The sequence below is a fragment of the Callorhinus ursinus genome, unplaced genomic scaffold (assembly GCF_003265705.2).
Source record: "Callorhinus ursinus isolate GAN/ISIS: 27379988/994484 unplaced genomic scaffold, GSC_fseal_2.0 scaffold1, whole genome shotgun sequence".
Taxonomy (NCBI): Eukaryota; Metazoa; Chordata; class Mammalia; order Carnivora; family Otariidae; genus Callorhinus; species Callorhinus ursinus.
The window spans coordinates 32,196,723-32,221,018 of NW_027397063.1; the positions used below are offsets into that span (position 1 = coordinate 32,196,723).

Consider the following 24,296-nt stretch of genomic DNA (forward strand, 5'->3'; position numbering starts at 1 on the left):
ATCTGGCAGCCTGTATCTCCCACCTTCCTTCACCCATTTTGCCCATTCCTCTACCCTACTCCCCTCTGGCAACTGTCAGTTTCTTCTCTGTATTTATGGATCTGTTTCTGCTTTTTGTTTGTTCATTTTTATTTATTTATTTTAGATTCTGTGTAGCAGTGAAATCATATGATATTCGTCTTTCCCGAACTCATTTTACTTAGCTTAATACCCTCTAGTTATCCGTAGTGTTGCCAATGGCAAGATTTCTTCCTTTCTTATGGCTGAGTACTATTCCATTGCATATAGCTGTATATATATATATATATATATATATATATATATATATATATCACATCTTCTTTATCCGTTCCCCTATGGATGAACACTTGGGTTGTTTCCATATCTTGGCTATTGTAAATACTGCTGCAATGAACACAGGGATGCAAAACATAATACTGATTTGAAAAGATAGAGTTATTTTTTTATGAAAAAAATTTCAAATCTCAGAACTCAATTTTATATCTGAAGATGTGGGAGAGCAAAGTAAGAAGCTGAAAATTTTCAGGTGAGCTATGCTCCAGTGAATTTATCTGTTTTTCCTCCCTTCCTTCTTCCCTCCTTCCTCCCCAACCCTGGCCTGACCCAGGTATGGAATATACCCAAGTATATGTGTTTAAAATATTTACATTTAAAACAAATAATAGTTTGAAAAATCACTAAAATTCCTTGGTATTGAAAAAGCTATTTGGTATTTGGAAAATCAAAGGAACAGAAATTTTAGCATAACTATTTCAAATGAATGATTTTTAACAAGTGCTTTTACAGGACTTTTAGAGCTCAATTTTGCAAAATTCAGGACTGACATAGACATGATATTCACAGAAATAAGGCTATGTCAACATTCTCTGCCTTTCAGAGTTAGTCCTCTGGGGTATATTTGCTCCATGATGACCTGACTCTTTATCATCATATTGATATATGCCTAAAATGCAATTAAAAAATTATTACTGTGGGAAGTGAGAAATTATAATAAAACCAAGATGGTCTTTGAAATGTGGTTTATGTGGGAAATACTCTAGTGAGATGAATAGAGTAGTGGTCTGTTTTCCCATCCTACTACAAATTTTAGTTTGAGGAGCTTCTAAGTATCAGCTAGCTTCTAGATTCCCAAATTATACTTTCTTGATTAACCATCAGATTGTTTTTCCTCTATCATTTATAAAAGGCAATATTAATCAGTGTGATTATTTAGAAATTTTTGACCAAATTACAAATATATATATATATATGTTTATATATATATAAATTTTAAGATTTTATTTGTCAGAGAGAGAGGGAGACAAAGCACAATGTAGGGGGAGTGACAGGCAGAGGGAGAAGCAGACTCCCTGCTGAGCAGGGAGTTCTACACGGAACTTGATCCCAGGAACCTGGAATCATGACCTGAGCCAAAGGCAGAAGTTTAACCAACTGAGCCACCCAGGCACCCCTCAGATAACAAACTTATAAAGATAATGGCGTAGACTAGAGGAATATCCAATTATCCTAAAATTAAAAAAATATTATTTAATAAAAAACAAATAAAAATTACCCATAATCCTAAGACAAAACTAAATAAAGTAATAAGAGAATAGCCTCTTCTGCCCACTGTTCTTAAAATCCCAATCCCTAGAGGTAACTACAGTTAAAATTTTAGTACCTGTTTTAAATTTTTTCTTCATTTTATTAAAAAGTACCCACACATACATATATACAAGTATTCACACACTTCAAAAATGGAGTCATGTAAAAAAGTAAGGTACCGTAATTTATTCAACTATTTCCTTATTGATATATAATCAGAGGCTTTTGTTTGTTTTTTGTTTTTCCCGTTACCGTGCTTCAGTGGGAATCCTGGGGGACAGATGCTTCTGTGCTAGTGTGTTTATTTTTTTTGTTTTTGTGTGCTTATTTGTTTGTGTCACTTCCAAAAATGTTGAACTGCTTTCAGTTCCATAAAGAGTTTGTGAGAAGGGCCATTTCCTTATACCTTCATCATCCCTGATTATCATTCTTAATTTCTGTCAATCTTATGATAATGTGATTTTTTATTTCTTTAAATACTAATGAGCCAGAACACCTTTCAAAAGTTTGCATATACTCCATTCTGCATTTCCTCTTCCTTGAATTCCCTATTTCTCAAGGTGTCAAACATATACAAGACTGAAAAAACAATCAATTATGAAGCCCCCAAAATTTAGAATAAAGTTTGAATCTAGATGGCTTCTCTAGTTGTATAATACAATAACCAAATTCTGTTAATACTGCTTTTGTCTTCTTGTTCTGCATTTGGCTAGGATATGGAACCAACTGACCAGTAGTATGAACCTACAAAAGAGGATATTTGAAAAAAACCTTGCATCTGAGTTGATGACAGCATACATTTTGCAGTGGTACTGGTGGTTAAATACCTCTCTTAGAGCTCATCCGGCTGATACCCTGAGTTAGCAGTCCATTCAAAGCCCAGAAACTAAGACTACTTAATGGTTGCCCAAGAAAGCAGTCACTGAAATCTTAATTTACCTTTGGAAATGTTATGATTTGGATTGCAGTTGTCTAGATAAGGACCAGTATATATGCGTGTGTGTTGTGTGTATTGATGTATGTATATATCTGTATATTTATATATAGATTTTTTTTCCCAAAATGTGTGCTGATTTCAGGAGAGCATCTGTTTTAGCAAGTTGACAGATTTCAAGGTCAATATACAAATGTGTTTTGTAAATTTTAGTAAATTTTATTTTTATATACTGGCAACAATTAGAAAATGAAATATAAATATACTATTTTCAAAGCATCAACAAAATTCCTAGGAATAAATCTAACAAGAAGTGTGCAAGACCTTTATACAGAAAACTACAAATATTGAGAGAAATTAAAGAATACTTAAATAAACATAAAATGAACACATCATGTTCATGAATTGAAAGACTCTATATGATAAAAACTGACCTATACATTCAAAACAATTTTAATTAAAAAAATAACTAGAAGTTTGTGTGTGTGTGTAAATAGACATACTAATTCTAAAAGCTGCATGGAAAGTTCAAAGGGCCAAGAATTACCAAAGAAATCTTGAATTATAAAAATAAAGCTGGGAGATTCGCACTGCCAGGATTATATTATATATTTTATATTATATGTTATATATTATAGAGCTACAGTAATTTAAAAAGTCTGATATTGCCCAAAGACAAACAGACAGAGGTGCCTGGGTGGCTCAGTCGGTTAAGCATCTGACTCTTGATTTTAGCACAGGTCATGTTCTTAGGGTCATGAGATTGAGCCTCTTGTATAGGGCTCCATGCTCAATGGGGAGTCTGCTTGAGATTCCTTGAGATTTTCTCTCCCCCTCACCCTCTGTGCTACCCGCCTCTGCTCTTTCTCTCCCTAAAGTAAATAAATAAATCTTAAAAAAAAAAGAAACAGACGAATGATGCAGAAAATAGAGTCCATAATAAACATTTACCACATGGTCACTTGATTTTGACGAAGTTAATTTCAGTGATACGAGAAAAGGATGTTCTATTAAATAAATGGTGCTAGGTTAATTGAATATCTATATGAAAAATTGATCATGATTTTTAAATCATGTCACACAAAAATAATTTTTGACTTTAAAATTAAATATAAAAAAATAAAATTAAATATAAAAGGTAAGGCAATATATTTTCAAGAAAAAATAACACTTTCTTGACCTCAGGTAGGCAAATATTTCTTAAGACATAAAAAATACTAACCATAAAATAAATGACAGTAAATTGGACATTAAAATAAAGAACTTCTGTTTATCAAAATACACACATTAGAGGTTAAAAAGGCAAGCCTTGGGCCACAAAATGAGAGAAAATTTTGCTGTATTTGTGTGTGTGTGTAGAAAAATGTGTGAAGACTTGAACAGGACCTTTGTAAAAGAAACCATCCAAGTGGCCAATAAACATAAAAAAGATGCATTAATACAGGGATACATAAATTTCTGCTATAAAGGGCCAGATAGTAAATATTATGGGCTGTGGTAACTGAAAAATACCCCCTCAAAAGATATCCATATCAAATTTGTGAAACTTGTGAATACTACCTGACATGGAAAAGGGTGTTTTTCAGGTATAATTAAAGATCTTAAAATGAGACCACTCTGGATTATCCAGGTGAATCTAAATACAATAACTATTTTAAAAGACACATAGAAGAGAACAGACATACTAGAGGAGAAGGACACAGAGATTGAAATGTGGCCACAAACCAAGGAAGCTAAGGAATGCCAAAAATTCTCCCCTAGAACCTCCAGAGGGAGTACAGCTCTGTCAACATTTTGATTTCAGACTTTTGGCTTCCGGAACTATGACAGAATAAATTTATGCTGTTTTAAGTGATTCAGTTTGTGGTAGTTTGTCGTGGCAGCCACGAAATGGGCCATATGATCTCTGTCATAACTATTTAACACTGTATTTGTAGCATATAATCAGCCGTAGGCAATAGTAAAGTAATGTGTATGCCTGTGTTCTAATAAAGTTTTATTTCCAAAAGTTTGGAGAGACTGTGAAGCAGGGAATTCTCATATACTACTGGTGGGAATATGAAATGGAATGAGAATTTTGAAAGATTGTTTGGCATTTTCCATAATCCAGAAATTCTGCTCCTAGATTTAAATAGAAATTTATAAACACATGCACCAAAACACACATATAAAAATGTTCAGAGTAACACTATGTAATAGTTCTGAACTGGAACAAAATTCAACAGTGGAATCATCAATCAATCAATTGTGGTATGTTATAGACATACAGGCACACGTGTATACACTGTCATGTAATACTACAAGGCAATGAAAATGAATAAATACTGCCTCCTGTAATAACATGGATGATTCTTGCAAAAAATATTGGAAAAAAACAGTTATAAAATAGTAAGAAATAATACATACTGCATAATTACATTCATGTAAAGTTCAAAAGCACTCAAAGTATTGATGGTGGTAGGAGTCATTGTAGAGATTACTTTTGGAAGGCAGTGAATAGGTTAGGGGGCTTGGGGGGACGTCTGAAGTTTTGTTCTTTGATAGTTATGGTGGTTACCCAGTTGTGCTTACTTTATAAAAATTTGTTGGACTGTGTGATTTGTATTGCTTTCTGTACCTGTGGTACACTTCAACCAAACATTTGTATACTTTTAGAGTCTGCATAGCATGGATTTTAATGTAAGTAGGATCAGTAGTACTGTATCATGTGACAAATAAACATCTTAAAATTTAAATAGTGACATTTCTGCATAACATTCTTCAAGATAGTATTTTTGAAAATCAGTACTTTAAAAAATAATCATTCTGACTTGGGAATTACCTAAACTTCTTAGTTAATATTGTTGTTTTTAAGTTGTTAAAAGGAAAACATTTCTGGTAGTTGATGTTTTTTTTCTCAAACATGATTAATGATGAGAAATTGGAAATCCTGAACATTTTCTTGTTAGTTCACAGGGAGTTTTTAATTATGAAAAGATATATTTTTAAATTGTAAAATACTAGGCAGAATTAATTACATAACAGCTCTTTGGGAATGGTAAACGTTAGTAAGGAAATCTAGATTGTGGGCAATGGCTGTCTATTCTTCTAAGCACCATAGCTGAAAAGTGGCTCGGATTGTAATAAGAGATTAACTTTCATAGCTTTCTTCAGATCATATGCACATAGTCAATTCACTGCTCTAGTAATTTAGTTGAAACTTTACTGAGGTATTGATATTTAGACTTTTTAAAGTCTTTCATTGCCATAAGCCACTTTATTTAATTCCTTCATCTCAGAAATGGGAATTCTACCACCTTCCTGACATCACAGTGACATGATGATTAATTAGTTAATGTTTGTAAAGTGCTTTGAGGATGTAAAGTGCTAAATAAGTGTTAAGCCCTGGTAAGTATCACAGTCAATCAATATAATGTTTTATTGTACAGAATCTCATGTGTTACTTCAAATGCAGTATACTAATTTAGTTAATGTGAGAGTTCTTATGAAATTACAACTATATCACAAAATCGGCAGAAATTTTATAAATTATGAAGATGCAGCAGGGATCAGAGAATTATATTGATTTATTTATTTAGAGTTTAATTTGTATTCATTTTTCATTTTTAATCAAAAAGAATTAAAACTTCTCACCTCCCATTTTAATTTTACATATTAAAAATACTCATAAAAATAATCTGTGCTAGAGTCTCCTTAGCCATCCTCAATTCTGAATATAATATTTCATTTCCAAAAGTAGTATTGATCTCTTTTTAAGAATATCTGAAGGCTGGAGTTTTAATGAATTTATCCCTGTTTCTTCATAAAATCTAATAAGTGGCTTTGCATTAATAAAAAATGGCAAGAATTTTGTAATATGGCATTTAGGTAATATAAGACAACTTTTCTGTTTAATAGGTATAGGCTAAGATTGGCTGAAAGAGGCTTGATGTTATCCAGATATATTGACTCCAAGCCGAGATATACAGAATAATTAAGGAGGTAAGAAACATAATTATTTTTTTCATTTCCTTAAAACCCAGAGGACACTCATGTTCTTTGGGCAGGAATTAAGAGTTAAATCCAGTGTATTTATCCACATTTAATATAGAAATGAGCAAATTATAACTTGAAAATAATTCCTTATTATTCAAAATAGTTACTATTCTTAAAAAATACCTGAAATAGATAATATAAGTACCTGCAAATATATTGCACTCTTTGTTGCAGCATGTAATTTCACTCTTTTGGGTGAAGATTTAAGGCAGATAGTGAGCAAAATGAAAGAGCAAACACAGAATTTATGTATTCTAGACAGCTTTCTCTTGCCTCTGTAGACCTAAGGACATTCCTTCTCTGTGTTGACGTCAGTACTTGCTTGAGAATAATCTGAGAACAGCAAAAGATTTAATTAGGTAGCTGACTTTGCAAAAACAAACCATGCTTTAAAAAACATACAGATCCCAGAATCTTCACTTCTTTTGGGAAATTACTTTTCCTGGGTTCCTAAAGATCAGCTAGTATAGTTTTATGGATGAGAACCCTGAGCTTAAACACATTCCCTCAATGTGCCTTGGGCACAGGATGGTAGAGTCCGCACTGCTCTGGCAGGGCCCTCACCCTGGTCACCTCTTCACTGTCTTTGTGGATGATGGAATGGGTACAGGGTTTGGAATTAGGCAGAGTTGGCCTGGGGCCAATGTCTGGCTTTGTCACTTTCCACGTGTGTGACTTTGAGCACATCCCTTCCTGAATACCAGTTTCAGTGCCTTACAGAATGGGGAAATGATGCTTTTCAGGGTTGCTGTGAGGATTACAGATAAGGCACCCTAAGTACCCAGAAAGGAGCCTGACATATAGTCAGCTCAATAATTGAGGGTCAAATAATATAACTGGCTTATGGTCCTTTTACGCGTATTATCTCCGTTAGAAAATCTCGATTATTATAGTAACTATACGAATATACTGTTTTACATGCAGCAGCTCTCTACATTTATTCATTCAATTTTACAACAACTGATAGGTTTCTCAACAACTGTTTTATTTCTATTTTACATATGAGAAAGCTAAGACTTAGAGTAATGGATATGTGTAACACAATCAAGACTCATAGAAATTAAGTAATCAACCCATGAAAGGCCGCACAGCATGTGCCTGGGGAGCTGGACCTCTGTCAAATTGGCCCATCTGCCCTTCTGCACCTTCTGCTATTGCTGTCTACCTAGATGACTCATTAATTTTATCCTGTAGTAGTGATCCTAAATATGAGCAGGAGAAATGCCCCCAGAGAAAAGAGAAGGGAAAAATGAGGGCAGAAAAATGAGAAAGAAATCAGAGTAGAAAAATTCAGAATGCAGTATGTAGGATTCTTGAATAACCAGTGCCACTGATACATTCTTTACATTAATGATAGGATTTGAAAAACTGGTATTTTGTTACTCTGGTGTAAAGTTAATTCCATAAGAATCTGAACTTTTTTTCTCAGTCTTAGTGTACTATCAGTTAGATGAGGTCAGTTTACATAATATCCTGTCTTTGCCACCAATTTTACTGACTAAAATAAATTCACCATAGTATCTGTTACTGACGTGGCTCCCATTTGTCACTGGTAAATGCATATTATGTCCCACACCGTGACAGTGACTTTATCCACAGTTCCTTGGGGAACTAGAGTATATCACTTACAGGGCTTGGTGAGCTCATAAAGTTATTTATAATGTGTAACACAACCATTAATAGTTTGAATATTTATAACCATACTTAATAGCTATATATCACTGGTACAACAACAAAAAATACATATGGAAAGAAAATGGTTTCTTTCTCAAATGCAAAACTGATATCTTTGCCTTTCAGCGGACTTGGGAGGAAAATTAGATTTTTGCACAAAACTGGAAACGGCCCTCAGGAGACATGTGTCCTAGGATTTTTCTACTATATCCTTATAGCATTGTTACTTACCTGAACACTTACCAGAACATTTTTCAGCTTGCTTGTTTTACTTGTCTTGCCATCCTGTGTCCAGTTGGTTCAGGTTGGCTTAATTTACCTAATAGACATCTCAGAGTTAACCCATACAAAACTGAAAGCTTGACCCTTAAAATCTCAGCCCCATTTGAAGTTCCCAGATCATTTAAAATCATCCTTTTCTAGTTGATGACATATTCCTTTCTTTCTGTTTCTTGGGCCACAGACCTTTGAGTCATCTTCAGTGTTGTCTTTCCTTCTCTGTCTGAATCCTCTAATGAGAAACATATTCATCAACATAAAATATCATATAATTTCAGGAGTTTCACAGATGCCCTGAAGCCCAGACACTTTATGGACTTTAGGTGAAGAACCCCTATAAAATGCCCCTTCCAGGTTTATAATCACATTATGCTTTATAGTGAAAGTTTTTATTATAAAATGATACAAAATAAAACACGATTCATTTTCTAACAAATAGATAATACTTCAATAGTTGGTTCTTTTAATCAATAGAAAATAATACCTTAATTTATACTTCTCATTTTCTCTTCAAGTATTGATAGTGAGAAAGTCTTAACATGGAAAATCTGTCATGAAAGAACTTAAGGATCAGATAAAGAACCTCAGGTCTGCCTTATGAGATTCTAGAGAACTTAGATATTCATAACATGACCAAAAACAGGATTGCTGTGGCCCATTAGGCTTAAACATTAATTTAAAATTGCAATATGAAAAGAATGCTACCTGTCACGTATACAAGCAAGAGACATTAGAAACTTGGATTTTTTTTAAAGATTCACAGGGAACCTTGTTCTCTGGCAAGTTAATTAATAGTAATCAAGTAAATTTTCATTATACAATTAGAAATTGAATTGAAGGTTGTGTTTATAAAATAAATAAAATACAACAATACCATTTTATTGTTAAAAATGCAAGAAATATTCCTATATACTTCAGATAACAGTCTAGATGGCTACTGTAGAATTGTAAACTTCTAGAGATAGAAGAACTGGAGTTTATTTCCTTGTAAGTTAGGTGCAATAAACAACTGTTTAGGACATCCCAATATTGAGATTAAAAAAATCCAAAAATAACTTTGCTAGGCACCATGTAATGTAAAAGAAATACATGACACCATTTTATTATAATCACAACAAACAGCATGATACAGAAGTATTTTGCTGCTGCTCTCTTCTCCCTCACCACTGGCAGTCACGAACTGAAAACTGCATATATCTGCTAAACCCTGAGAGTGGCCTCAAAATACTTTACAACACATTCCTTAAATAGTCACTTCCTATGTATCTGAGTGGGCTAATAGGTGAAAGTTATTTATCATTTTCTTCCTGCAGTACAACCCCCTCCAGATAGTTTATACTCTTGGCTAAGGGTTCTTTTCTTTTCTTTTCTTTTTTCTTTTCTCTTCTTTTCTTTTCTTTTCCTTTTCTTTTCTTCTTTCCTTTCCTTTCCTTCCTCTTTTCTTTTTTCTTCTTTTTCTTTCTTTCTTTCTTTAAAGATTTCACAATGTATTTATTGCATAACTTTTTCTCTGGGATTGCCCAGCATACTGGTGCCAAATATTCCAGCTTTCTCCTTAAACTGGCCTATGAATAAATCCAAAAATTTATCTGTTTGTAGGTAAGAATAACTTACCTACTCCAGGAAATAAAACCAATTAACTTTATTTAAAGATATTAAAAGCCTAGAGGTTATTCAAATGTCTAATAATTTTCAGGAAGCCTAAAAATGATCAACAATCCTAAAATTCTCAGTATAACTTACCTACTCCAGGAAATAAAACCAATTAACCTTATTTAAAGATATTAAAAGATGAGGGCACATTTAGATATACCTTTAGTATCCAATGTAGCAGCTGGTCCATTCTTAATAAAGATGTATTTTTTTTCCTTATTACTGTTGTAATTTAAACAAGAAGCCTCTAGATCAATAGTCTATTAAAAAAAAAGAATCCCAAGAATAAATAGCAAGCATATCTTCATTGTAATAGTCTTTGCTTTCCTTAACTTGAAGCATAAAAGCCTTTCAGTAACGGATGTTAAATTCTTAAAATAGACTACATTATCTTCAACCATATTATCTATTTCCATATGTCATAAAATGACTAAGTTTCTACCAGAATACCAGGAAATATACAAAAGGAGTCAGGAAGTGGTATTATTTTCCTAATGTCTTCAAGAGAGATGCTGAATTTGATTCTGATTTTTAAATGTAATATGATAAAATAGGAGAAGTAAAAATATATTTTAGTTGTTAAAATCATCGTAAAATTTTCTCAGATTTCAAATACAATATAAATGTGAAAAGGCAGATGTTCCATTTCCACTAATATTCATTCATTCTTTGAACAAATAGTCTGAATGTCTTCTAGATGCTAGTTGTTCCATGTTATGGCAATGAAAACCAAACCAAAACACATCTCTGTGGTAAGTAGCCTCTGAATGGCCCCCAATGACCTTAGCCTCCTGATATTCACAATCTTATATAACTCCTTCTTTGAGTGTTTGCTGGACTTAATGATTCACTTGTAATGAACCAAAGTGTGGTTATGAATCAACGTATGGCCAAAGTAATGGGATGTCATTCCTGAGATTAGGTTACAGAGAGACTGCTTTCTGTCTTACTCAAACTCTCTCCTGGCTCTCTCTTTCCCTCCAGGAGCCCACACTCTGGGAAAAGCAATCTTCCAGGCTGCAGGTTGCACTATGGAGAGGCCCATGTGGCAAGGAACTGAGAATTCTTTCCAGTAGCTAGTGAGGACCTGGCGCATGGCAGCAGCCATCGGAGTGACCCTGGAAGTGTTATCTTTTGAGACTTCCCAAATAGACTAAACTTGGAAGTAGATCCTTCTCCAGTTGAGCCTCTGGTTGACTGCAGCCCCTGCCAATATCTTGACTGTGGCCTGTAGGACACCTTGAATCAAAGGTATCCCAGCTAAACTGTGCACAGATTTCTGACCTACAGAAATGGTAAGATAATAAATATTTATTGTTTTGTGTTGCTAAGCTTTAGGTGTAAATAGATAAATAGCAATAGTTAACTAATACATCTTCCCTCATTGTTTATATTCAAATGTATATATTTGACCTAAGGATAAGACATTTTAGGGTATGGTAAATATAAAAACTAATGTGAACAGTGCGGAGTTCCTCAAAAAATTAAGCATAGAATTACCACAAGACTCAACAATTCCACTTCTGGGTATATGTCCAAAAGAATTGAAGACAGGGATTCAAACAGATATTTGTACACTCATGTTCATAGCAGTGTATTCACAATAGCAAAAAGTACACACAACCCCTGTGTCCACTGACAGATAAAGGGGTAAACAAAATGTGGTATATACATACAAAGAAATATTATTCAGCCTTAAAAAGGAGGAGATTCTGATATATGCTACAACATAGATAAAACTGGAAGACATTGGATTGAGTGAAGTAATCATACAAATACTGTATAACTCCACTTATATGTGGTACCTGAAGTAGTCAAATTCAAAGAGCCATAAAGTATAATGATGGCTGTCAGGGACTGGGAAGAGGGGGTGGATAGGGAATTACTGCTTAGTAGGTAGGTATGAAGTTTTAGTTGGGGAAGATGATAAGAGTTTTGGGAATGGGTGATACTGATGATTGCATGACAATGTGAATGTACTTAATGTCACTGAATTGTACATTTAAAAATAATTAAAATTGTAAATTTTATGTTATGTGTATTTTACCACAGTAAAATAAAACAAGAACAAACAAATGGAAAAGGAAAGAACTATATAAAGGAAAACCCTCCCTTCACCCCTGCATTTTCCTTAAGCTCAGACAATTGAGGGTGACTGAGTAAATTTCAAAGTGAGGTGTGTTTTGCGTTCTCAAGGTGTGATGTGAATGCTTTTGGTGGTGATGGAAGTCATTGGCCATGCTCCTCCCCCTTCAGAGAATTGAGAAAGATGAGAGTTGCTTGATGGCCATGGAAATGATAAAAAGAAGTGAAACAGAAAAAGACAGTGAAGACATGCAGTAGAAAAAGACAGTGAAGACATACAAAGTACAGATGACAGTCCAAGCTGGTGTGGACTTAATGGAGATCAGATGAGAGAAGCTAAGACTGAGCTACAGAGTCTGGGAAATATATGACAAAGCCTTGACTGGTCATTGTTGTGGTGGGGGTGTGGGAGCCTAGAGATTATTCAAACTTTTAAAATTCCCTTTGATCATACTCTCAGAGGAGCTTTTGTGCATGGGGTTTTCAGGACTAGGACTATCATGGCACTTTACATAAAGCTGAATTTTTCTATCATGTAGCCAGTAAAGAGAAGGTAGAATGAGAGGTGGGAATTTGGGACCAGACGGAGAGAATTTATTCAGCCAGAGAACATCTGGATACGTATATACCTGAGTATAATATGAGGCCTTTGCTTTACACCTACAAGTAAGATTTAGAGGATAGAGGTAATCAAATGGGTATCAGGCTACCAGATAGAGGCTCCTTGCTGTGTTCTGCTCCTGCATGGAGAACCAGATTATGAATCTGCTCATCAGATTCTATACTACACAAGCTCAGGGATGGTGTATTCTTCTCTAATTCTAGGGATGAAAATCTCCAAATCCTGGGGCCACTTTCTCAGACTGTAGGTTTTTTGGTTTCTTCAACATTGGAACACAGCTGAAAGGTTTTGTCATGGCTTATTTCTCAGGGCCTTTGGTGCCAAGTGTTTTTTTTCCTCTCGTGAATTTAGAGCAGTGCGAGGACAGTGTAGGAAGAGCCTTCTTACAGAGTGATCACTGAGAGCTCAGCGGGGGCTCAGGGACATTTGAAAACAGTTGGCCTGTGTTCTGAGGGGTGACTGAGAAGTCAAAAGCAAAGTAGGAAATCACAGTGGATAGGGGACTCAAGGGCAAGAGAAGCATTTTGCCCTCCCTGCCAATGACCTGCCTCCCTCAATAATTTGCACTTCACATTTGGGTGTTATTTATATCATCAAATACTGACATTTCAATTATTAATAAATGTTTCATTTAGACTATATCACTATAATTGTGAAGTGGATCATAAATTTGCTATCTTCATCCCTTTATATTATGAGGTGTATCCAGGATGCTGCAGTTGATCACAAGGAAACACAGATGATTAAGAATAAACTTTCCTTCTGCAGCCTGAAATGAAATGGAAAGAAATAAACATTTGCCTAGTGACATGATCAGTAGGATAATAAAGATATGGAGGGTGTGCAGATAAGGAGTGCTTGTGGGGGCAAGAGAAGCCTTCTTAGGAAAGGTGAACATTCATTAGAGAAAAATTCACCTGTGTAAATTTTAAAGGTCCTGTTGGCTTTATTCAGCAGTTAATGAATCAGGAAGTATCCAATCTAGTAGACAGAATGGTGCTCCAAAGAGCTGTCTAAGGAGACAGATTTTTCCACAATGAAGTGAGCAGGCACAAAGAAGTTCTACTTGGCATTTGCTGATTGGTTAAAACAGGGTTACTTTCATTTTGTGGAGCAAAGGACTGCCTTGAAGCTGATCCGGTAACTTGTTCTCAGTGGGCAAGTACTGATTGGTTGATCCTAGGTCTTCCCTTTCTGGGAGAGCCTAACATAGAAATTTAGTTAAGTTTTGGTTTGCAGATGTAAGGACTGAGCACAAGTGACTCCATTCTGGATCTAATCTGGCCACTTTAACATGTTAAACAGTCTTGAATAGGTTTTAGCTCATGGAAAAGCAGAGGAATGTGAGAGAGCATGAAGAAAGCAGGTAAATTGTTTTATTTATTTATTTAAAGATTTTTTTTTATTTATTTGACAGAGAGAGACACAATGAGAGAGGAAACACAAGCAGGGGGAGTGGGAGAGGGAGAAGCAGGCTTCCTGCAGAGCAGGGAGCCTGATGTAAGGCTTGATGTGGGGCTCGATCTCGGGACCCTGAGATCATGACCTGAGCCGAAGGCAGACGCTTAACCAACTGAGCCACCCAGGCACCCCAGGTAAATTGTTTTAATACTGCTATAGTAGTGGGTGTGGATGGCAGGAGAGGCAGGTAGATGCCAGACCCTGCTGTGCTCTGTGCTCCCAGCAGAGTATCCTAACAGACAATGGAGGCATTAGTGTTAACCTTACAGATAGTGGAGATATTAGTGATAGAAGTAAAATGTTTAAAGGTGTATTTTTTTTGTAGATGAAAACCATCAAAAGGAATTGTTCTGTTATGGAACCTGGACTGGATCACCCAACGGAAGAACCCAGCGGCACCTGGAAATCTTGGATAGGAGGTTTATTTAATGCTGGCAGGCTCAGAGGAGAGTGGTCTTCAAAGATCTGAGCCCCAAGCACAAACAAAGGGGGCAATTTACACACTTCTACTTCTGCATACTTGGCACTTTTGGCGTGTGCGCAAAGCGGGGCAGGGAGAAGGACCCGGATTGGGGCACGTGGGAAGCAGAGCAGGGAGAAGAACCAGGAAGAGCCCCGGGGCAAGGACTGGGACTCTCTCGCTATCTTGATGGGCCATCTTAGGATACAGATTTTCCTTATCATTCCCCCCTTTGATGCCCCTTTAAACACCTAGTTTAGAGGGCATCACTTTCATCTTCTAATGGGCGATAGTGAATAAGGAGTAACTGGAGTCTGATCTTAGCAATTTGAATAGTGATAAACCTAGTAAGGCCATTTAAGAATCCAAGGACCAAATGCTACTATAAGGAGAAGCAATAGGAGGGGGCCGATGAGGGGGGGCAAACAAAGGGAACAATTGTGAGAAGGTATCCCACCAAGTTGTCCACTGGAGTGATTCCCACTGGCGATGTACTCGTTCCTGTAATTGGGCCAGAGTTTCTTGGACCATCCCCGACTCATTAGCATATAAACAACATTCCTCCTGTAAGAAGAAGCAGAGCCCACACTGCATGGCTGTGAGTAAGTCGAGCCCATGCCTGTTTTGGAGGACCACTGAGGCCAGTGAAGTGAGTTGGCGCTGCAGGGCCAGGGCCGACTGAGTGAGGGCGGAAAGATCCTCTGTGAGTTGTTGAGTTAACCCCTGGTACTGAACCTAAGACATCCCGACGCCAGTGACACCAAGGGCAACACCTGATGCGGCCAGCAGGCTCACGATAAGAGGGATGGCCACGGGGGAGCATCGAGGGCGCCTAGGAGGTCTCCATATGAGTGGGGCATTGCTCCCGGGGAAGGACTGAAAGATCAGGTAAGAGACTGACAAGTGTGCATGATTGATGGTGCAGGGTGATGCAGATGTATACACTTTGATCACAAGCCAGAAAAGTGTTGTTAGGCGCACAGACCTGACTGTGGCCAGTGATGGGAGAGAAAGAGTTGCCATGCAGCAGTACTGGAGCCAGAAAGGGATAATCTGAGGTCCCTGGTGCCGAGGTGGGAGGTGACACTATAGAATGGTTGAAGATGACGCCTAGGTATTGGACGGGACCGGGCTTTATACAGATCCAGCAGTCAGATGCTAGGGGTGGATTTATTTTCCTCCTTTCCTCTGTGTTAAACAGGGTGCGGAGTAACTGTTGGCAGTCTTCCCAGGTTGTCCGATGAGTCTGGAAGAGGGATTCTATGAGGTCTACCATGGCCTGTGGTTTCTCAGAGTAGGATGGGGTGTTATGTTTCCAGCTGAGGAGGTTGGTGGTGGAGAAGGGCTGATAATACATCATGGAATGGCTGGGTTGGACTGTCCCATCTTCATTGTGCCTCTTGGGTTCCCACGTCTCTCATACCGGCATTTGGAGGGCGCTTGTATCTGGCCTGGGGCACAGCCTGGTTGCTGGTCCTGGAGAAAGTGGATCTTTTGGGCCTGGGGGCACTGGTGGATCCTCTGGGCCTGGGGGCGCTGAGAGATCCTCTGGGCCAGGGGGCACTGGTGAAACCGATGGCGGTGGAGTGTCTGGACCTGAAGAGACAGGTGTAGGTGGTTTTGGGGGTATGTATGGTGGGGGCAGGTTTGGTTCATCCTCGGGATCTCTGGCTGAGATTTGTGGAGACTGGGGCTTTTGCTGATTTTCTTTAGGTCACTTGCATGAGGGTGATTAAGACTCTGGCCTGTCCCTGCCTATTGCAAGCGAATTGCACCCATGGGGGGAAGGGTCTGAGCAATTCCTAGCCAGGAGTCAATGTATGGAAACTGGTCAGGGTGTCCTGGTTCTCCTGTTACGACTTGCCATACTCGATGATTCGTTGGGACATCCAGTGTCCCTCCTGAAGGCCACCCGACATCAAAGATGGGCCATTCCAATTCACATAGGGTTCTCAACTTGCTGGGGTTCACCCTGACTCCAAAGTCTCCTGAAAACCCCTTCTTGAAATTTCTTGATCAGGGTCTCTAGAACCGTAGGTTTACTCTGCCCTGATCCCGTGGTGATGTCTCCGTGTGCGGTAGCACAGAGACAGATAAAAGAGGGGTGCCTCCTGAGATGAGATCAGTCAGATGCCTGTCTGGCTGTGTCCTGAAGGAGCTTAGGTGAGGCTTAGCCGTAGCGATCTCAGCGTTGTGACTTACGATTGGAAACTATTCTGATGCCGCCATAGACTGTTTGCCATTCACCATGGAATCGCAGACAGGCCCACTCAGACTCTGTAGGCTTCTGAGGACCTTAAGGGTGCCCTCCCGTGGAGTCACAGAATCTGTCCGCTTGAGCAAGCCAGGTCGGACTGGATATTCACTCACACATTCACACTCCAGAAGTTATTACACTCCCTCCCTGGGAATCCCTACCTGTGAGACGGCTAAGAGGTCTCTGGGAGGTGATCAGGCTCCCCTTCCACCCCAATGGGTGTGGGCTTGTCTGGGTCCTGGGGCCCCAGGCCTTATTGGAATCCAACGTCGGGATCAGGTCCTCGCCTGCCAAGTCTCCTCGAGTCTGGCGGGAACAGTGGAGCGGGGCCGGCCCGAGGCGACCGGGGTGGGAGACTGCCAAAAATTAGGCAGGTGCGCCTTGTCTGTTATGACATCTTGTTCTGTCACCACCCCACTGTTTTCCCAAAGCGGTGGCAACAACGGGCCAGTGCGGTTGGGTTTCCCGGTCAGGGAACCAAATGTTACGGAACCTGGACTGGATCGCCCAATGGAAGAACCAAGCGGCACCCAGAGACCTTGGAGCGTAGGAGGTTTACTTAACACCAGCGGGCTCAGAGGAGAGTGGTCTCCAAAGGTCTGAGCACGGAGCACAAACAAAGGAGGCAATTTATACACTTCTGCTTCCGCATACTTGGCACTTTTGGTGCGTGCTGGAAGCAGGACATGGAGAAGGACCCGGATTGGGGCAAGTGGGAAGCAGAGCAAGGAGAAGAACCCAGAAGAGCCCCAGGGCGAGGACTGGGACTCCCTCGCTGGCTCTGTCAGCCATCTTAGGACACAGATTTTTCCTTATTAGTTCAATGATAATTTTAAATGAATTCATGCGTCAGTTGCATGAATTATGTGGACGTTCTCCCTTCACTTTCTCTGTCTCTACTGCCACATTTTTTAAGGTCTGTTATGATTACTCAGATGTGGATCATTCTCATACCCTCTCACTCCCTGTCCACTCCTCCCCTCACCTGTGAGACAGTACAGGTAGTTTAGCTAGAGGTAGAAAAGCTAAACAAAGCAGTTGATTTACTTGTAAAATAAATATTTAATACTACTGATGTTATTTTTTAAAAAAATACATTTTTGGAGACCTTTTTATCTGGGAAGCAAAACTGATCATTAGAAGTTCCTTGGTTGCTATATTTCCAAACCAGAAGAAAGTAAAAATGCAATCTTTATTTTCCTCAGAATTTTAAATAACCCATCTTCTCATATTGTCTTTCTTCCTCCTGAATATCATATGTGCTATTATTTTTATTTTCAATGATTTTTGAATTATTATAAAATTAATGGTGTTACAGTGAAAGTTTTCTTTATGGAAAGGATAATCACAAAAGAAATATATGAGTAATATTTCATAGATACTGGAAAAAACTAATTTTTGTCTTAGATTACTTTCTTAAGTTTATCTTTAGACAAGCTAGTTTGGTTCCATTAATTGTGTAATATCTATTGAATTATTACAAAAATAAGACACTTGTATTATAAAATGGAACATAAGATATAACAATTTCCCTACCATGAAAATTCTATACTGTAAATGTAAAAGTAATATAATCACCAAGGTAAAAATAGCTTGAAATCTTATAACATGAAGATTTGTTTTATGATGAGCCTATGAGAGATTAGTTACAGCTAAATATTTTGAAATATTTGATAGGGTCTGCTGTTCTTACTTTGGAATTGATTCCCAAGAATAGTGTGGATGGAAAATCAGTTTGAAGAGAATATTAAAAAAAAAAATCCTCCCTAAGATCCAGTGAAGGAAATGTATTGCAAGATCAAGCGGCAGTAGCAAAACAATAAAGACAACACAAAAGTAAAATCCAGGGCATATCTGAATTTGTTTCAGACTGAAGGCTAAATCTTTGTTTTTTCCGGAGAACATGTCTTCCTTGCTGGAAATTATAAGTTAGGTAGGACAGTTTCTTTCTATTCCTTTCTATTATTCATTCATTAGACAATGGATTTTTGGGTGGGTGTCATATGCTAATTAGGATATATAGGTGCCCTCATAGAGATAATAGTTGAATGGGGGACACAGACCAGAAAATAGGAAACCAGAAATGAAATAAGAACTGAGAAATTCTTATTGGATATAGCAATGAGGAGAAAGTTTCTCTGAGACCTGCTTCAATAAAGTGTTAGTCATTGTGTGGTTTGAGGAAAGAGAGAGCTATATTGGAGACTGACTATAGATAACTTCAATCAAGTTTGGCTCTGATGGTTGAAGAAGGATGGGGGGTGGTAATTTACTGAGGGCTTATGAGTGGAGGGAAGCCTTATGTATTCAAGATTGGAGGGAGTTAATCTTGTTCAAATGCTAACCTCTGGTAAAGGTTGAGGATACTGGACAAGTCACAATATGCAATGGCATACAGATGTATGGAAATAAACAATGAAACCCATGGGCTAGTAAAGGTAGGAATTATGTATCATTTCTGAAGTAGGGAATAGACTGAGCATCTTTTGGGATTCACTTTTCAGATAAGATTAGTTGAGGGAGATAGTAGGCCTTATCTACTGCCCTCCTTGCTTCTTTACCCAGATTTCCATAATGTGAAAGGTGAGGAGGCAAAAATAACTGAAAAAAGGACCTTTTTTTTTTTTTTGTCAAAGACTCTACCTCCCTTTCATTCTCTTATATAAAATATATCTTGGTGAGTTCTAAATTAATTACTTAAAAAAAGCAATAAATCTGGGTAGAGCAATAGAATTTTCACAAGACCCTTCATATACTTTAAATTATTTCAGTGAAAAAAAAGTAAAGTAATACCCTAATGGACTGATAAAATTTTGGAGTGTTAATCTATATTTTTTCTCTTGTATTCTGGTTTTCTTCCTTTTTTGTCCGTTTAAGGAGGTTATTATTTCTCTACCATGGTCATCAAACCATGCATGGGTAGAATGGAAAGGAGGTTGCAAGTCTGTCTGGGTTTTGTTTTCTGAAAACCTAAGTCTTTAGAAAAATGTGGAGGGATAATGGAGGAGTAAAAAGGATGAGGTTCATGGGTATAGACAAAATGTCTTGAACATACCGTATTGGAGAGTGATATTTCCTCTCTAGTCTGGCAAGATTTCTCCCTGCTTTATAAGTTCAAGGAAGGAGCTGAGGAGGAAATCTCGGGGTCCTAAAATTAGTAACAACCATTCCTTATATCCGGTAGCACTGCTGGTGAGGCTGTGAGATCTGAGGGTAGAATGGCTTATGGAGTCTTGGCAGGAGGGATCATGGGCATGGACAGCTTCAACAAAGTTTCCTGTGACCCCTAAGCATGGCTTAGAGGCAGCAGAGCTTTTAGATCTGCCTGGGCCATGCAGCAGGAGCAATGGGTAGCTCCGCAGAAATCTGTGGTGACTGAAAACTGGACCAGATGCCCATGTGGTCTCAGATGCCTTGGTACTGATCTATTTCAAAGGCACTAGAGGAATTCTGCATGCTGTGATCTTACTGTTCCAGAAGGAGTATTTATTCTCACTTTGGTGAATTTTGAAGGACAAGAAGGGCAGGCCCCACAGAGAGACAAAGAAAGAAGTAGAGAATCCAAGCTGTATCGTTGCTGCTCTTTTAAAGACATTGTGTGTCTTTAACCAATGTATTCACACTGAAATTTTTCACTTTGGGCTCACTTTAATATAGATTTATGATTCACTAGCCCAGAAAGTAACCCACACTCTAGGTATATGGCCAAATTTCTGGGTTCCTGCTGCTGAACAAGTGAATCATGTAGCTTCTTTATAAATAATTTAAAAATTTAGAATTGCCTGTATATAGTAAACTTCAATAAAAAAGGGATCGGTAGTAAATTACCTTTTATTTCAGTTTTAAGGTAAAAGAAGCCAGTATACAATAAATGTTTTACATATACTTTCTTATTATTCTCATGGCAATCATATGGGAAAAATGATTCTTGAAATGTGTAAGAAATTTTTGAAGGTAAGGCAATTGAGTTGCTTTTTAAATGCAGGTTTCCCTCTTTTCTCTCCCTCTGGATCCTTCTCTTTCTACCTTCTTCCCATAGTAGGGGTATTGATTTTTTGACAAATATGCATAATGTACAGATTTAAGCTTGTATCTTTTATTTCTAAAGTAATAGCTTTGTGCAGATATTCTAATAGTATTACTTGTTACAGAACAGATTAGAATGCCTTTTGGCATTTGCCTTCAAAGTGAGCCATATGAGAAAAAGAGTTTTATCTCATGTCTCGTCCCATCATACATGTCTAAAATTGGCACTGGTTTGCTCACTGACAATTATCATGAGGTTTGGTACTGGATAACTAGTGGGTAAATTAAAAAATTCTTAATGTATAAAAGATATGACATCTACATTGACTTTAGAAAAAATGTTATAAGCTTTTGAGGCAATTAAAAAAAAGGTGAGATCATAGCATTTTAGAGCTGAAACAGATCTTTGTCCAACTTCCTTACTCAGCTCAAAGTTACTTTTAAGTGGTTTAAGTGTGGTTTAAAGATAACATACAGATTATCACATTAGAAACACAAAGTTATTCAAGAAAATGTTCACCACAAAGATTCATTTTCCGTCTTTACACATTCTTAAGACACTTAATTCCTAGAAGGAGATTTAATGTCCACCACTAGAGTTAATGGAACAGTGAAGACAGATTTTTACTTAATCCCCTTGAACCAAGGAAAGCTAATTTATAAGGCTTCATATAACAATGAAGATTAAGAATTTCATGAAATCCAGATGGACAAACAGTATCTATATTATGTCTTTTTCATACCTTTTCTTAAGTGTGTTTTAATTTCACTTTAAAATATAAGTGAGGACTTAAATACTTTGGAGTTTAATCATTATTCATTACTATGATTTTTATGATGCAGAAAGATTGTATGTTTTTTGCTTCCTGATAGCTGAGTTAAATATGTTTGTATTGCTTAATATCTTTATAATGGACAGTCACTTCTAAAATTTTGAAAGTTGTTTATAATGGAAAAAATGGAATTTTAATTTTCTTATGACTAAGAATTTTTACTGAATTTATATTAGGAAAAACACTCTCAGTACTATACAGTTGTCCCATTTTATTAATGAGGAAGGAAGTAGCAAATACCTTTATTTAGACATGCCAACTAAGTAATAATTTTTAAATGTTACAATATTTTTTATTTCTGTAGCATCTTATGTAATATTTGTGATTGCTCAAGAGATTACTGATGGTCGAAAATGCTTAAGAAGTGCTTTTAAACATGTTCAATTTCTTTTTTTTTTTTTAAAGATTTTATTTATTTATTTGCTAGAGAGAGCGAGAGAGAGAGAGCGCACAAGCAGGGGGAGTGGCAGGCAGAGGGAGAAGCAGGTTCCCTGCAGAGCAAGGAGACTGACTAGGGCCTTGATCCCAGGACTCTGGGATCATGGACCTGAGCTGCAGGCAGATGCTTAACCAACTGAGCCACCCAGGTGTCCCTTCAGTTTCCTTTTCTGGAGTATGTAGTCATTAACAAAAGATTCTTTTTCACCACATATAAGAATGTATGTTATTGTGGATGGAGCATTATTGATTTGCTAGGTAGAACACATTATAACCCAAAATTGCTCATGCTTTCTAAAACATCCCAAACTATACAGAATTGTAAAAATTCTCTGGGCACTTGGGTGGCTCAGTTGGTTAAGTGTCTGCCTTCAGCTCAGGTCATGATCTCAGGGTCCTGGAATCGAGCCCCACTTTGGGCTCCCAGCTCAGTGTGGAGTCTGCTTCTGTCTCTCCCCCTACCTCTCCCCCTGCTCATGCTCTCTCTCACTCTCTCTCTCAAATAAATAAATAAAATCTTTAAAGAAATTCTCATAAAAATATGGGTTAAGTCAAATGTTTAGGCCATAAAAATCTCTATTAAAATTTGAAATAGATAAAATATTTTTAATTATCTACATAATATTTAATATTGCCTGGAATTCAATGTATATTTTAAAAGTTAATTTAAAAAATATCTTGTTAAATAGTTTATCTAATTTACCTAATGAAGGGATATCTTCAGTAAGCCCTTTATGTAGCCCTTGAAATGACACATGGATTTTTAGCTTCCCCCCTCACCACAGGGGCTTTTCTTTTTTTTAAAAATTTTTATTGTTATGTTAATCACCATACATTACATCATTAGTTTTGGATGTAGTGTTCCATGATTCATTGTTTGGGTACAACACCCAGTGCTCCACACAGAATGTGCCCTCTTTAATACCCATCACCAGGCTAACCCATCCCCCCACCCCCCTCCCCTCTAGAACCCTCAGTTTGTTTCTCAGAGTCCATAGTCTCTCATGGTTGGTCTCCCCCTCCGATTTCCCCCCCTTCATTCTTCCCCTCCTGCTATCTTCTTCTTCTTTTATTTTTCTTTTTTAAATTTTTTTATTGTTATGTTAATCACCATATATTACATAATTTGTTTTGGTGTAGTGTTCTATGATTCATTGTTTGTCCATAACACCCAGTGCTCCATGCAGAATGTGCCCTCTTTAATACCCATCACCAGGCTACCCCATCCCCCCACCCCCCTCCCCTCTAGAACCCTCAGTTTGTTTTTCAGAGTACATTGTCCCTCATGATTCGTCTCCCCCTCCGACTTACTCCCCTTCATTCTTCCCCTCCTGCTATCTTCTTCTTCTTTTCTTTTTCTTTTTTTTTAAATTTTTTATTGTTATGTTAATCACCATATATTACATCATTAGTTTTTGGTGCAGTGTTCCATGATTCATTGTTTGTTCATAACACCCAGTGCTCCATGCAGAACGTGCCCTCCTCAATACCCATCACCAGGCTAACCCATCCCCCTACGCCCCTCCCCTCTAGAACCCTCAGTTTGTTTTTCAGAGTCCATCATCTCTCATGGTTCGTCTCCCCCTCTGACATACTCCCCTTTTCTTCCTCTCCTGTTATCTTCTTCTTTTCCTTTTTTCTTAAAATATGTTGCGTTATTTGTTTCAGAAGTACAGATCTGTGATTCAACAGTCTTGCACAATTCGCAGTGCTCACCATAGCACATACCGGTATCTCCCCAATGTCTATCACCCAGCCACCCCATCCCTCCCACCACCCACCACTCCAGCAACCCTCAGTTTGTTTCCTGAGATTATGGATTTTTAGCTTTTAATACCTTTTTCACCAAGACTTGCAGACTTTCTGAGGCAATGTTCTTTTAAAAATATGTTGATCATACTGTTACTTGAGTAGACTGTGGCTTTCTGAAGTCA

General features: G+C 37.5%; 1 long non-coding RNA gene across 1 annotated transcript in view; it reads left to right on the forward strand.

Moving 5' to 3' along the window:
• The window catches only part of LOC141373842 (uncharacterized), a 60,888-nt gene extending 54,376 nt beyond the window's left edge, over positions 1–6,512 (forward strand). The window contains exon 3 of the long non-coding RNA XR_012380191.1: positions 6,437–6,512. This is a non-coding gene — a long non-coding RNA (uncharacterized lncRNA). The remainder of the gene's footprint in view (positions 1–6,436) is intronic.
• The last annotated feature ends 17,784 nt before the right edge of the window (positions 6,513–24,296 follow it).